The 15,205-nt window shown below is 37.9% G+C and overlaps 1 long non-coding RNA gene across 1 annotated transcript in view; it reads left to right on the forward strand.

Annotated features, from left to right (window-relative positions):
• LOC131499496 (uncharacterized) overlaps nt 1–14,982 on the forward strand; it is a 31,061-nt gene extending 16,079 nt beyond the window's left edge. The window contains exon 3 of the long non-coding RNA XR_009255916.1: nt 14,866–14,982. This is a non-coding gene — a long non-coding RNA (uncharacterized LOC131499496). The remainder of the gene's footprint in view (nt 1–14,865) is intronic.
• The last annotated feature ends 223 nt before the right edge of the window (nt 14,983–15,205 follow it).

Here is a 15,205-nt window from a genome sequence, read left to right on the forward strand (position 1 = left end):
AGGAAAAACACATCATCAGAAGAGTGTAGGTAAGTTTTTATTAAAGATGGTAGAAGAAAGATGTAGTGAAAGATGTTAGGTCAGACGTTTAAAGGTTTTTTCTATACTTAATTCCCTTTTTACTTTTCAAATGTTTATTTAAATTCTAGTTAAGATACAGTGCAATATTGATTTCAGGAGTATAACTCAGTGATTCATCATTTAGTTACAAAACCCAGTGCTCAGCACAAGTGCCCTCAATTCCCATCAGCCATCTAGCCCATTCCCCACCCACTTCCCTTCCTCAACCCTCATTTTGTTCTCTATCTTTAAGAGTCTCTTATGGTCTGTTTCCCTCTCCTTTTTCTTTTTTCCTCTTCCTATATGTTCATCTGTTTTGTTTCTTAAATTCCACATATGAGTGAAATCTTACGGCATTTGTCTTTCTCTGCCTTACTTCTTTCACTTAGCATAATACACTTTAGCTCCATCCACATCATTGTAAAGGGCAAGATTTCATTCTTCTTTATGGCTGAGTAATATTCTGTTATATATATTTGTGTGTATATGTATATGTGTATAAACATGTATTTATCTTTATATGTGTATATATATGTATTTGTATTTATATACACACACATACACACATGCACATACATACACACCCTGCATCTTCTTTACCCATTCATCAGTCGATGGACATTTGGGCTCTCTCCATAGTTAGGTTATTGTTGATAATGCTGCAATAAACATCACGGTGCCTGTGTACCCCCTTTGAATCAGTATTTTTGTATCCTTTGGGTAAATACCTAATAGTGCAGTTGCTGGATCTTAGGGTAGTTCTATTTTTAACTTTTTAGGGAACTTCCATACTGTTTTCCAGAGTGGTTGCACCAGTTTTCATTCCAACAGTGCAAGAAGGTTTCCCTTTCTCCACATCCTTGCCAACACCTGTTGTCTCGTGTTAATTTTAGCCATTCTGACAGGTGTGAGGTGGTATCTCATTATGTTTTGATTTGTATTTCTCTGATGATGAGTGATGATGAGCATCATATCTGGATGTCTTCTTTGGAAAAATGTCTATTCATGGCTTTTGCCCATTTCTTAACTGGATTATCTGTTTTTGGATATTGAGTTTGATAAGTTCTTTATAGATTTTGGATACTAGCCCCTTATCTGATATGTCATTTGCAAATATCTTCTCCCATTTTATAGGCTGCCTTTTAGTTTTGTTGATTGTTTCCTTCACGGTACAGAAGTTTGTTTTTTTTATCTTGATGAGGTCACAGTAGTTGATTATTGCATTGGTTTCCCTTGCCTCTGGCGTTGTGTCTAGTAAGAAGTTGCTCTGGACAAGATCAAAGACTGTCTGTGTTCTCTTCTAGGATTTTGATGGTTTCCTTTCTCACATTTAGGTCTTTCATCCATTTTGAAGTTATTTTTGTGTGTGGTGTGAGAAAGTGGTCCAGTCTCATTCTTTTGCATGTTGCTGTTCAGTTTTCCCATCACCATTTGTTGAAGAGACTGTCTTTTTTCCATTGAATATTCCTTCCTCCTTTGTCAAAGATGAGTTAACCATATAGTTTTGCATCCATTTCGAGGTTTACTATTCTGTTTCATTGATCTATGCGTTTTTGTGTCAGTACCATACTGTCTGGATGACTACAGCTTTATAATAGAGCTTGATGTCCAGAATCATGATGCCTCCAGCTTTTCTTTTCGTTTCATTTTTTTCTTTTCTTTTCTTTTCTTTTCTTTTCTTTTCTTTTCTTTTCTTTTCTTTTCTTTTCTTTTTTCTTTTCTTTTCTTTTCTTTTCTTTTCTTTTCTTTTCTTTTCTTTTCCTTTCTTTTCTCCGTTCCTTTCCTTTCCTTTCCTTTCCTTTCCTTTCCTTTCCTTTCCTTTCCTTTCCTTTCCTTTCCTTTCCTTTGAGAGAGAGAGAAAGAGCACTGAAGAGGGAAAGAGAGAGAGAGAGAGAGAGAGAGAGAGAGAGAGAGAAATATAATTCCAGGCAGGCTGTGCACCATTAGTGTGGAGCCTGATGCGGTGCTCAAACTCACAAACCATGAGGTCATGACCTGGGCCAAAGTCAAGAGTTGGACACTTAACTGACTAAGCCACCCAGACACTTCACGGCTTTGCTTTCTTTTTTCAGGATTGCTTTGGCTACCCGGGGTCTTTTGTAGTTCCATACAGATTTTAGGATTTTTTTGTTTTTCATTCTAGCTCTGTGAAAATGCTGGTGGTATTTTGATAAGGATTGCATTAAATGTGTAGATTGCTTAGGGTAGTATATTCATTTTAGCAATATTTCTTCTTCCAATCTATGAGCGTGGAATGTTTTTCCACTTCTTGTGTCCTCTTCAATTTCCTTCATAAGTGTTCTGCAGTTGATAGGGTACAGATCTTTGACCTCTTGGATTAGGTTTATTCATAGGTATCTTACGTTTTTTGGTACAGTTGTAAATGGGATCAATTCATTGATTTCTCTTTCTGCTGCTTCATTATTGGTGTACTGTGGTTGATTTTATATACTGTGATTTTTGCTGAATTCATGTATTCTAGAAATTCTTTTGTGGAGTCTTTTGGATTTTCTACATAGAGTATCATGTGACTTGCAAATAATGAATATTTGACTTCTTCCTTGACAGTTTGGATGCCTTTTATTTATTTTTGTTGTCTAGGACCTCCAACACTATGTTGAACAACAGTGGTGAGAGTGAGAGTGGACATCCCTGTTGTGTTCCTGACTTAGGGGGAAAGCTCTCAGTTTTTTCCCATTTAGGATTATATTAGCTGTAGGTGTTTCTTACGTGGCCTTTCTGATATTAAGGTATATTCTATCCCTACTTTGTTGAGGGTTTTTATCAAGAATGGATCTTGTATTTTGTCAAATGCTTTTTCTGCATCTGTTGAGAGGATTGTATGGTTCTTAATCTGTCTTCTTTTAATGTGGTATATCATGTTGATTGATTTTTGAATATTGAACTAGACCTGCAGCCCAGGAATAAATTCCATTTGATCGTGGTGAATAACTCTTTTACTGTACTGCTGGATTCGATTTGCTAGTGTCTTGCTGGGAATTTTTGCATCCATGTTCATCAGGGAAAGTGGCCTGTAATTCTCCTTTTTAATGTGGTCTTGGTCTGGTTTTGGAATCAAGGTGATGCTCGTCTTGAGAGTAAGTTTGAAAGTTTTCCTTCCATTTCTGTTTTTTGGAACAGTTTGAGAATAGGTATGAACTCTTCTTTAAATGTCTAGTAGAATTCCCTTGGGGATGCATCTGGCCCTGCGCTTTTGTTTCTTAGGAGATTTTTGATTACTGATTCAATTTCCTTGCTGGTTATGGGTCTGTTAAAAATTTCAGTTTCTGTTTCAGTTTTGGCACTTGATAGGAATTTGTCTATTTCTTCCAGATTGCTCAGTTTGTTGGCATATAATTGCTCATAATATTCTCTTATGGTTATTTGTATTTCTGTAGTGTTAATTATGATGTGATCTGTCCTATCTCATTCATGATTTTATTTTTTGGGGTCTTTTTTCTTTTTATTAAGTCTGGCTAGGGGTTTGTCAATTTTACTAATTCTTCTAAAGAACCGGCTTTTAGTTTTGTTGATCTGTTCTACTTTTTTTGTTTCTGTATCCTTTACTTCTGCTCTAATCTTTTTTACTTCCCTTCTGTTGACTTTAGGCTTTATTTGCTGTTCCTTTCCTAGTTCCTTTAGGTGTAAGGTTAGGTTGTGTGTTTGGGACCTTTATTGCCTCTTGAGGTAGACCTGTATTGTAATATACTTCCCTCTTAGAACTGCCTTTGCTGCATCCTCAAAGTTTTGGAATGTCCTGTTTTCATTTTCATTTGCTTCCATGTACTTTTTTTTTTAAAAGTTTATTTATTTTGAGAGAGACAGAGACTGTGTGAGTAGGGGAGGGGGCAGAGAGAGAGAGAGAGAGAGAATCCCAAGTAGGCGAGAGAGAGAGAGAGAGAGAGAGAGAGAGAAAGAGAGAGAGAGAGAATATCCCAAGTAGGCTCTGCGCTGCCAGCATAGAGCCCAGTGCAGGTCTTGAACTCATGAACTATGAGATCATGACCTGCTGAAACCAAGAGTCAGATGCTTAACTGACCCACCCAGGTGCCCCTCCATGTCCTTGTTAATTTCTTAATTTCCTGGTTAACTCGTTCATTCTTTAGTAGGATATTGTATTTGTAGTCTTTTAAAATTTTTTCTTGTGATGGACTTCAAGTTTCATAGGGTTGTGGTCTGAAAATAGCATGGTATGATTTCGATCTTTTTGTACTTGGTGAGGGCTGATTTGTGATCCAGTATATGATCACTTCTGGAAAATGTTCCATGTGCCCTCAAGAAGAATGTGTATTCTGCTACTTAGGATGAAGTGTTCTGAATATATGTATCAAGTCCATCAGGTCCAGTGTGTCATTCAAAGCCATTGTTTCCTTGTTGATTTTCTGCTTAGATGATCTTTCCATTGCCATAAGTGGGGTGTTAAAGTTCCCTTACTATTATTGTATTATTATCAATGAATTTCTTCATGTTTGTTATTAATTTACTTATACATTTGGATACTGCCAATTTGGAGGCATAAATATTTACAATTGTTAGATCTTTTTGATGGATAGACCTCTTAATTATGATATAATGCCCTTCTTCATCTCTTGTTACAGTCTTTGTTTAAAAATCTAGTTTGTCTGATATAAGTATGGTTACTCCAGCTGTTTTTGACATCTGTTAGCATGATAGTTCTCCATTCCTTCACTTTCAATGTGCAGGTGTCTTTAGGTCTACAGTGAGTCTCTTGTAGGCAGCATATAGATGGGTCTTGTTTTTTTATTTTTTTTAAATCCATTCTGATACCTCTGTGTTTTGATTGAAGCATTTAGTCCATTTACATTACATTTAGAGTGATTATTGAAAGATAAGAATTTTGTGTCATTGTGTTACCTAGAGAGCTGGTGTTTCTGGTGATGTTCTCTGTTCCTTTTTTTGGTTGCTTTTGGTTCCCTCCCCCCAACCCCCTCAGAGTCCCCTTTAATATTTCTTACGGGGGTGGTTTAGTGGTCATGAACTCCTTTAGTTATTGTTTCTTTGGGAAACTCTTGGTCTCTCCTTCTATTCTGAATGACGGCCTTGCTGGATAAAGTATTCTTGGTTGCATATTTTTCCCATTCAGCATGTTGAATATATCCTGCCATTTACATCTGGCCTGCCAAGTTTCTGTGGACAGATCTGCTGCAAACCTGATCTGTCTTCCATTGTAGGTTAAGGACTTTTTTTCTCTTGTTGCTTTCATAATTCTTTCCTTGTCTGTATTTTGTGTATTTTGTGAATTTGACTATGATATATCATGGTGATGGCTGGCTTTTGTTTAATTTATTGGGAATTCTGTTGTTCTGGGATTTCTGTGTCTGTGTCCTTCTCAAGATCAGTTAAGTTTTCAGGTATAATTTGCTGAAATAAATCTTTTGCCCCTCAGCTTTATTGTTTTTCATAATTTTATCTTCTGTATCACTGATTCATTCCTCTGCTTTGTCCATCCTTGTTATTGCATTCATTTGGTTTTGCATCTCGGTTATAGCTTTTTTAATTTTGTCCTGACTAGATTTTAGTTCTTGTGTCTCTATAGTAGGTGATTTTCTCGTGTCTTCTATGCTTTTTTTAAAGTCAAGATAGTATCTTTTTAATTGTTCTTGAAAATCCTAGCTCAGCCATCATGCTTGTATCTATATTGATTGAATCCCTGCTGTTACTTCTTTTTTTTTGTTTTGGGGTGAATTCCTCTGTCTTGTCATTTTGTCCAGAAAAAAAAAAAAGCTAGATCCTAGGTTTGTTTTGGTCTGCTTGTTAAAGGAAGCTAGATCCAAAAAATAAAAGTAAAAAAAAAATGGAAATGAAAATTTAAAAAAATAACAAAATGAAAATAAAAGCGAAGCTAGATCCTGTTTCCCCTAGAGCTGAAGCTTTGTAGCACTCTGATCGGTAGGCTTATTGCATGTGAGAGGTGTGTGCTTGTCTTCTGGGGGAAGGGCCTGTTGGACTGATTCTCAGGCTGACCTGCCCTAGTAGTTATGTATCTGCCGGGTGCAGGGCAGCAGAACTTGGTGTAAGTGGCTCCAGTCACCACTTGGTAGTGCTCTTTAGCTCACTGAGGTTGGTTAGTGCTGATGGGCAGAGAGTGGAAGTGGGGGATGGCTTTTCTCTTCTCTCTCCTTCCTGGAGCAGACAGCGTGTACCTGCCCCTCTTAAACAAGCCCTAACAGAAGAGCAAACAATCACCCCCCTTGTGTCCCTGGCATTGGTCAGATCCCTGCCTTCACCCTGTGTTGGAGCTGTCTGCCTGCCGGGTGGCACAGTACTTGTGTGTTCTATCTCAGGTGTGGGGCTGGGTTTTCAAACTCTAAATTTTAGGGATTGATCCTTTGGGGGAGGATCTCCCTGAACTTTTGCTGTTTTCCAGCCAGTCCCAGGAAAGTGGTCACACGACTGTGCGGCTTTTTGGAGTTTATGGCAACGTGGAGCACAAAATACCAAGCCTCACTGCTCTCTGAGCCAGTCAGCAGGTGTCTCTGCTCCTATACCTGGGAACAGTGCATGTCATTGGAGCCACCCATTCTTGTGTCTCTGGAGAGGCCTTGCTGCCTCTCCCAGTTGCACTCCCAAGCATGGGAACGATTCTCCTCATGTGACTCAGCAGCTCCTCAGACCACACCGTCTGCTCCGGGGTCTTCACCCTCCCTTCCCACAGAAGCACTCCAAAGCTAGTTATGACTGAAGGGGTGGCGAAATTCTAAAACTTCAGATTTTGCACTCTGCTGCTTATAATGACTTGTGGTAGTCTCCATAAGCAAGGCTCCCTCCCTTCTGTAGCACCTGTAGTTCTTATCTCCCCCAAATCAACTCTCCCCAGCTCCTACTGTCCACATCATTTTTTTTTTACTTGTAGATTGGCAGTTTTGTTCTCTCAGTCCTTGGATTGATACCTTGGGTTTTCAGAATGATTTGATACTTACCCAGTTGTGTTCCAGGGACAGGGCAAGCTTGGGGTCCCCTTACTTTTCCACCATCTTCACTCTTCTCCCAGTACTTAATTCCACTGTAAGTTTGCTCTGTGTGATGGCATCAATGATTTTAGGTGGGGGCATTTTCTTTGATGAGCAGGTTCACAGACACAGGACATGATATTTTGCTTGGATCAGTTTGGAAGTAGCTGGAGGTGGCTATGTTTGTGAGAAAGCTTTCATGGCTTTCTAGATTTCATATATTCTTTGCTCTGTATTTTTAAGTTTCATTCATAAAATTTTCAATTCAGGTGTCCTTAGTCCTAACCCTTCTTCAGGAAAGAAGCCCTATGTGTCTTTGAGACTTCCCACAGAAACAAGGAAAATGTGATGTATTCACTATCAGCTCTTCATAAGATGCCTTCACCCAAGTGCATTTGACATGAAATGATTTGTAATTACAGAATATGATTGCATAGGTCTGGTTTTAATTTTCTTTCTTTACCAAATAAAGCAAATCATTTTTTTTGTGAATGCATTGCTTTGAAATATTTATTTTTCCTTTTCAGCTGTATTATTTCCCTCTCTTCTGACATGGTTTATCCCCTGGAAATATGTCTTAGTTACACATTTATGAGCATTCTCATTTTAGTTACCCTTGAAAGTATTTTTTTTATTTTTCTTTATTTTATGTTTTCTAAAATTAAAAATAGAACTACCATATGATCTGGCAATCCCACTTTTGAGTATATATCCAAAAGAGTTGAAATAAGTATCCCAAATAGTTATCTGTACCCCCTTGTTCTTTGCAGCATTATTCATAATAGCTAAGATGTGGAAACAATTCAGTTGTCTTGTTGACGAATGGACAAAGAAACTATGGCATAAACATGCATGGAGTATTATTTAGCCTTAAAAAACAAAGAAGTACTGAAATATATGAGAACATGGATAAAACTAGGGGACGTTATACTACATGAAATAAGGCAGCTGCAAACAGACATACACTGCATTATTCCACTTACATGAGGTATCCACAATAGTCACACACAGAGGCAGAGAATGGAATGGTGGTTTCCAGGGGTTAGGGAGAAGGAGTTGTTCACGGAGCATAAAGTTTCAGTTATACAAGATGAATATGTTCCAGACATCTGCTGTGCAACATAGTACCTATAATTAACAATACATATTGTGTACTTTAATATATATTAAGAGTAAATTTCATGTTAAGTTTTCTTATCACAAAAAACAAAGCAAAACCCCATAAAAGAACACAAGGAAATTTTGGGAAGTGGATAGATATGTTTAAGTACCTTGGTTGTGACAGTGGTGTCACAGGTATATGCATAAGCCTTAAACTCATCAAGATGTATACATTAAAGAGGTGCCTGGGTGACTCAGTTGGTTAAGCATCCAACTCTTGATTTTGCTTCAGGTCATGATCTCACGGTTTGAGGTTGAGCCCTGTGTCAGGCTCACTGTGACAACCTGGAACCTGCCTGGAATTCTCTCTTTCTCTTTCTCTTTCTCTTTCTCTTTCTCTTTCTCTTTCTCTTTCTCTTTCTCTTTCTCTTTCTCTTTCTCTTTCTCTTTCTCTTTCTCTTTCTCTTTCTCTTTCTCTGTCCCTCCCCTGCTCATTTTCTCTCTCTCTCTCTGTCTCTCTCTCAATAAACTTAAAAATGTATACATTAAATATGTGCAATTTTTTGTTTAATGATTATACCTCAAAAATATAAAAACTAAAATTAAATCAATCAACTTTTTCTTTAGAGACTTGCCTATCTTTTCTACCTTCCTTTTTTTTTTTTTTTTATTTTAGAGAGATTGGGTGCAAGCAGGGGAGGGGCAGAGCACTCAGCACAGAGCCCAAAGCAGAGCTTGATCCCACAACCCTGGGATCGTGACTTGAGCCAAAATCAAGAGTTGGACACTCAACTTACTGAGCCACCCAGGCATCTCTTTTTTCTGCCTTCTACTTTGAAATCCTTACTGCCTTCAGATATATCCTCTATAGAGCTGTGTTGATTTACTGAAATGTGTTCCTTACATGTGTCTATGATTGCTTCTGTCTACATCCCTCTTCTGGAGGATTCAGTCCCCGTTGGGAATGTTCAAATGGAATGTTCCACCCAAGTTTTCTGCTTTGCTCTGTTTCTGTTTTCTACAGTTTTTCTTTTCCTTTATAAAAAATTTTGTTTCTTTTTTTTGGGAGAGAGAAAGAGAGCACGAGCAAGAGAAGGGCAGAGAGAGAGAGACATAGAATCCGAAGCAGGCTCCAGGCTGTGATCTGTCAGCCCAGAGCCCGATGCGCGGCTCCAACCCATGAACCATGAGATCATGACCTGAGTTGAAGTTGGACCATTGAGCCACACAGGTGTCCCTAGACCATTCACATTTGTCTATCTATCTATCTGTCTAATTGTAAAATTTTGTTATTTATAATTTAATTTTTTTTGACTTACATCCAGATTAGTCAGCATATAGGGTGACAGTGATTTCAGGAGTAGATTCCTTAATGCCCCTTACCCATTTAGCCCATTCCCCCTTCCACAACCCCTCCAGTAACCCTCTGTTCTCCATATTTAAGAGTCTCTTATGTTTTGTCCCCCTCTCTGTTTTTATATTATTTTTGCTTCCCTTCCCATATGAGTGAAGTCCTATGATATGTCTTTCTCTAATTTCACTTAACATAATACCCTCTAGTTCCATCCACATGGTTGCAAGTGGCAAGATTTCATTCCTTTTGATTGCTGAGTAATACTCCACTGTATGTATATACCATATCTTCTTTATTCATCCATCGATGGACATTTGGGCTCTTTCCATACTTTGGCTGTTGTTGATAGCGCTGCTATAAACATAGGGGTGCATGTGTCCCTTCAAAACAGCACACCTGTGTCCCTTGAAATAATACCTAGTAGTACAATTGCTGGGTCGTAGGGTAGTTCTATTTTTAATTTTTTGAGGAACCTTCATACTCTTTCCCAGAGTGGCTGCACCAGCTTGGATTCCCAACAAAAGTGCAAAAGAGATCCTCTTTCTCTGCATTCTCCTCAACATCTGTTGTTGCCTGAGTTGCTAATGTAAGCCATTCTGACAGGTGGGAGGGGGTATCTCATTGTAGTTTTGATTTGTATTTCCCTGATGATGAGTGATGTTGAGCATTTTTCATGTGTCAGTTGGCTATCTGGGTGTCTTCTTTGGAGAAGTGTCTATTCATGTCTTTTGGCCATTTCTTTACTGGATGATTTGTTTTTTGGGTGTTGAGTTTGATAAGTTCTTTATAGATTTTGGATACTAGCCTTTTATCTGATATGGCATTTGCAAATATCTTCTCCCATTCTGTCAGTTGCCTTTTAGTTTGCTGATTGTTTCCTTCACTGTGCAGAAGATTTTTATTTTGATGAGGTCCCAGTAGTTCATTTTTGCTTTCATTTCCCTTGCCCCCAGAGACGTGTTGAAGTTGCTGCGGCCAAGATCAAAGAGGTTTTGCCTGCTTTCTCCTTGGGAATTTTGATGGCTTCCTGTCTTACATTGAGGTCTTTCATCGATTTTGAGTTTATTTTTGTGTATGGTGTAAGAAAGTGGTCCAGGTTCATTTTTCTGCATGTCTCTGTCCAGTTTTCCCAGCACCACTTATTGAAGAGACTGTCTTTATTCCATTGGGTGTTCTTTCTTGCTTTGTCAAAGATTAGTTGGCCATACATTTGTGGGTCCATTTCTGGGTTCTCTATTGTGTTCCATTGATCTGAGTGTCTGTTCTTGTGCCAGTACCATACTGTCTTCATGATTACAGCTTTGTAGTATATATAGCTTGAAGTCTGGGATTGTGATGCCTCCTGCTTTGGTTTTCTTTTTCAAGATTGCTTTAGCTATTTGGGGTCTTCTCTGGTTCCATACAAATTATAGGATTATTTGTTCTAGCTCTGTGAAGAATGCTGGTGTTATTTTGATAGGGATTGCTTTGAATATGTAGATAGCTTTGGGTAGTATCAACATTCTGACAATATTTGTTCTTCCTATCCAGGAGCATGGAATTTTTTCCCATTTTTTTGTGTCTTCTTCAGTTCCTTTCATAAGATTTCTACAGTTTTCAGTGTAGAGATTTTTCACCTCTTTGGTTAGATTTATTCTGAGGTATTTTAAGGTTTTTGGTGCAGTTGTAAATACAATTTGGGGCAAATTGTAAATGATTTCTCTTTCTGTTGCTTCATTGTTGGTGAATAGGAATGCAACCATTTTCTGTGCATTGATTTTATATCCTGCAACTTTGTGGCATTCATGAATCCGTTCTAGCAGTTTTTGTGGAATCTTTAGGGTTTTCCACGTAGAGTATCATGTCATCTGTGAAGAGTGAAAGTTTGACCTCCTCCTGGCCGATTTGGATGCCTTTTATTTCTTTGTGTTGTCTGATTGCAGAGGCTAAGACTTCCAATACTATGTTGAATAAGAGTGGTGAGAGTGGACATCCCTGTCTTATTCCTGACCTTAGGGGGAAAGCTCTAAGTTTTTCCCCATTGAGGATGATATTAGCGTTGGGTCTTTCATATATGGCTTTTATGATCTCTGGTATGCTCCTTCTATCCCTACTTTCTTGAGGGTTTTTATCAAGAAACCATGCTGTATTTTGTCAAATGCTTTCTCTGCATCTATTGAGGGGATCAAATGGTTCTTGTATTTTTATTGATGTGATGAATCATGTTAATTGTTTTCCGAATATTGAACCAGCCCTGTATCTCAGGTATAAATCCCACTTGGTCGTGGTGAAATTTTTTTAATGTATTGTTGGATCCAGTTGGCTAATATCTTGTTGAGGATTTTTGGATCCATGTTCATCAGGGAAATTGGTATAGTTCTCCTTTTTAGTGGGGTCTCTGTCTGGTTTTGGAATCAAGGTAATGCTGGCTTCATAGGTAGAGTTTGGAAGTTTTCATTGCATTTCTATTTTTTGGAATAGCTTCAAGAGAATAGCTGTTAACTCTTCCTTAAATGTTTGGTAGAATTCCCCTGGAAAGCCATCTGGCCCTGGACTCTTGTTTTTTGGGAGATGTTTGATTACTAATTCGATTTCCTTACTGGTTATGGGTCTGTTCAGATTTTCTATTTCTTCCTGTTTTGGTTTGGGAGTGTGTATGTTTCTAGGAATTTGTCTATTTCTTCTAGATTGCCCATTTAATTGGCATATATTGCTCATAATATTCTCTTATTGTTGTTTTTATTCCTGCTGTGTTGTGATCTCTGTTTTTTTTTTTTTTTTGTTTCAATAGCATTAATTTCTGCTCTGATCTTTATTATTTCCTGTCTTCTGCTGGTTTTGGATTTTATTTGCTGTCTTTTTCCAGCTCTTTAAGGTGTAAGGTTAGGTTGTGTGTCTGAGGTCTTTCTTCCTTCTTTAGGAAGGCCTGGATTGCTATATACTTCCCTCTTATGACCACCTTTGCTGCATCCTAGAGGTTTTGGGTTGTGGTGTTATCATTTTCATTGACTTCCATATATTTTTAATTTCCTCTTTAACTTCTTGGTTGGCCCATTCATTCTTTAATAAGATATTCTTCAGTCTCCAACTATTTGTTACCTTTCTGAATTTTTTCTTGTGGTTGATTTCAAGTTTCATAGCTTTGTGGTCTGAAAATATGCTTGGTATGATCTCGATCTTTTTGTACTTGCTGAGGGCTGATTTGTGTCCCAGTTTGTGGTCTATTCTGGAAAATGTTCCATGTGCACTGAAGAAGAATGTATATTCCATTGCTTTAGGATGAAATGTTCTGAATATATCTGTTAAGTCCATCTGGTCCAGGGTGTCATTTAAAGCCATTGTTTCCTTGTTGATTTTTTGATTAGATGATCTGTCCATTGCTGTGTGTGGGGTGTTGAAGTCTACTATTATGGTATTAACTATCGATGAGTTAGTTTATGGGTGTGATTAATTGATGTATATATTTGGTCCTCCCACATTTGGCGCATAAATGTTTACAATTGTTAGGTCTTCTTGGTCTATAGACCCCTTGATTATGATATAATGCCCTCTGCATCTCTTGATGCAGTCTTTATTTTAAAGTTAGATTGTCTGATATAAGTATGGCTACTCCGGCTTTCTTTTGTTGACCATTTGCGTGATAGATGGTTCTCCATCCCATTACTTTCAATCTGAAGGCATCTTTAGGTCTCAAGTGGGTCTCTTGTAAACAGCATATAGATGGATCTTGTTTTCTTATTCATTCTGTTACCCTATGTCTTTTTATTGGAGCATTTACTCCATTAATGTTTAGAATAAGTACTGAAAGATATGAATTTATTGCCATTATGTTGCTTGTAGAGTTGGAGTTTCTGGTGGTGTTCTCTGGTCCTTTCTTATCTTTGTTGCTTTTGGTACTTACTTACATATTTATTCCTTCCTTCATTCATTTATTCTTTTCTCTCCTAAGAGAGTCCCTACCTTAAAATTTCTTGCAGGGCTGGTTTAGTGGTCACAAATTCCTTTAATTTTTGTTTGGGAAATGTTTTTTAAAAAAATTTTTGATGTTTATTTTTGAGAGAGAGAAAGAGAGCATGAACAGGGGAGGGGCAGAGAGAGGGAGACACAGAATCCGAAGCAGGCTCCAAGCTTCGAGCTGTCAGCACAGAGCCCGATGTGGGGCTCCAACCCATGGGCTGTGAGATCATGACCCGAGCTGAAGTTAGGCCCCCCTGTCCGGGAAGCTTTTTATCTCTCCTTCTATTTTGAATAACAGCCTTACTGGATAAAGCATTCTTGGCTGCATATTTTTTTGATTCAGCGCATTGAATATATCCTGCCACTCCTTTCTGGCCTGCCAACTTTCTGTGGATTGGTTTGCAGCAAACCTGATCTGTCTTCCCTTGTAGGTTAAGGACTTTTTTTCCTTGCTGCTTTCATGATTCTGTCCTTGCTTGAGTATTTTGTGAATTTGATTATGATATGTCTTGTTGATGGTCGGTTTTTGTTGAATCTAATGGGAGTCCTCTGTGCTTCCCGGATTTTGATGTCTGTGTCTTTCCCCAGGTTAGGAAAGTTTTCTGCTATGATTTGCTCACATAACCCTTCTACCTCTATTTCTCTCTCTTCCTCTTCTGGGACCCCTATGATTCTGATGTTGTTCCTTTTTAATGAGTCACTGATTTCTCTAATTCTTAAATTGTGCTCTTTTGCCTTAATCTTCCTCTTTTTTTTCTGCTTCATTATTCTCCATAAGTTTGGTCTCTTTATCGCTGATTCTCTGTTCTGCCTCATCCATCCTTTCCGCCACGGCATCCATTTGAGATTGCAGCTCAGTTAGCATTTTTTAATTTCATCCTGACTAGCTTTTACTTCTTTTATCTCTTCAGAAAGGGATCTAATCTATTTTCAACTCCAACTAGTATTTTTATTATTTTGATTCTAAATTCTGGTTCATACATCTTGCTTGTATCTCTGTTGGTTAAGTCCCTGGCTGTCATTTCTTCCTGCTCTTTCTTTTGGGGTGAATTCCTTCATTTTGTTGTTTTGAAGGGAGAAAAGGAATGAGGTAGAAGTATTTAAAATAAAATAAAATTAAAAAATACTAAAATTAAAAAATTAAACACACACACACATACACACAATCGAATAAATGATGCTAGATCCTAGGTATGTTTTGGTTTGGGTGTTGAATGTGGCTTGATAGATTAGAGAAAAAAGGGGAAAAAAAGAAAAAAGGAAATTGTTTGAAAATTTGAGAAAATGAATACTCTGAAGTATACTAAAATGAAATGATGGAAGTAAAATAGAAATTGAAAGAAATTACTGCAAAGTAAACAACATAGTAGAAAAAAATGAAATAAAAATATTTTTAATAAATTTGAAAATGAAAATGAATTTTTTTCCTTTTCTGTATTCAAGAAAAGAAATGAAAAAGAGAAAATGAAATGAAGAAAATTGAATAGTTGGACCGGTTAACAGACTGAAATACGACTGAAATTACTTCGTTTTCCCCTGCAAGTCAAACTCTGAAGCGCTTTATAGTCCATAAACTAAGCAGGTAGAGTGATTTGTGACCCAGTTGGGTGGGGCTCCGTTCTCCACTAGATGGCGCTGCTATTCCACTGGGGTGGAATGTTGTGGTGCTTGTAGGTATGTGTGCGCATGCATGGGAGTGGTGAAAATGGCGTCACCCAGCTACCCAGTCTCTAGTATCAGAACTCTGTTCTCCCTGATCAGCAATCGCACACCCATCCTTTGT

This window comes from Neofelis nebulosa, chromosome 17 (assembly GCF_028018385.1).
Source record: "Neofelis nebulosa isolate mNeoNeb1 chromosome 17, mNeoNeb1.pri, whole genome shotgun sequence".
Classification (NCBI taxonomy): Eukaryota; Metazoa; Chordata; class Mammalia; order Carnivora; family Felidae; genus Neofelis; species Neofelis nebulosa.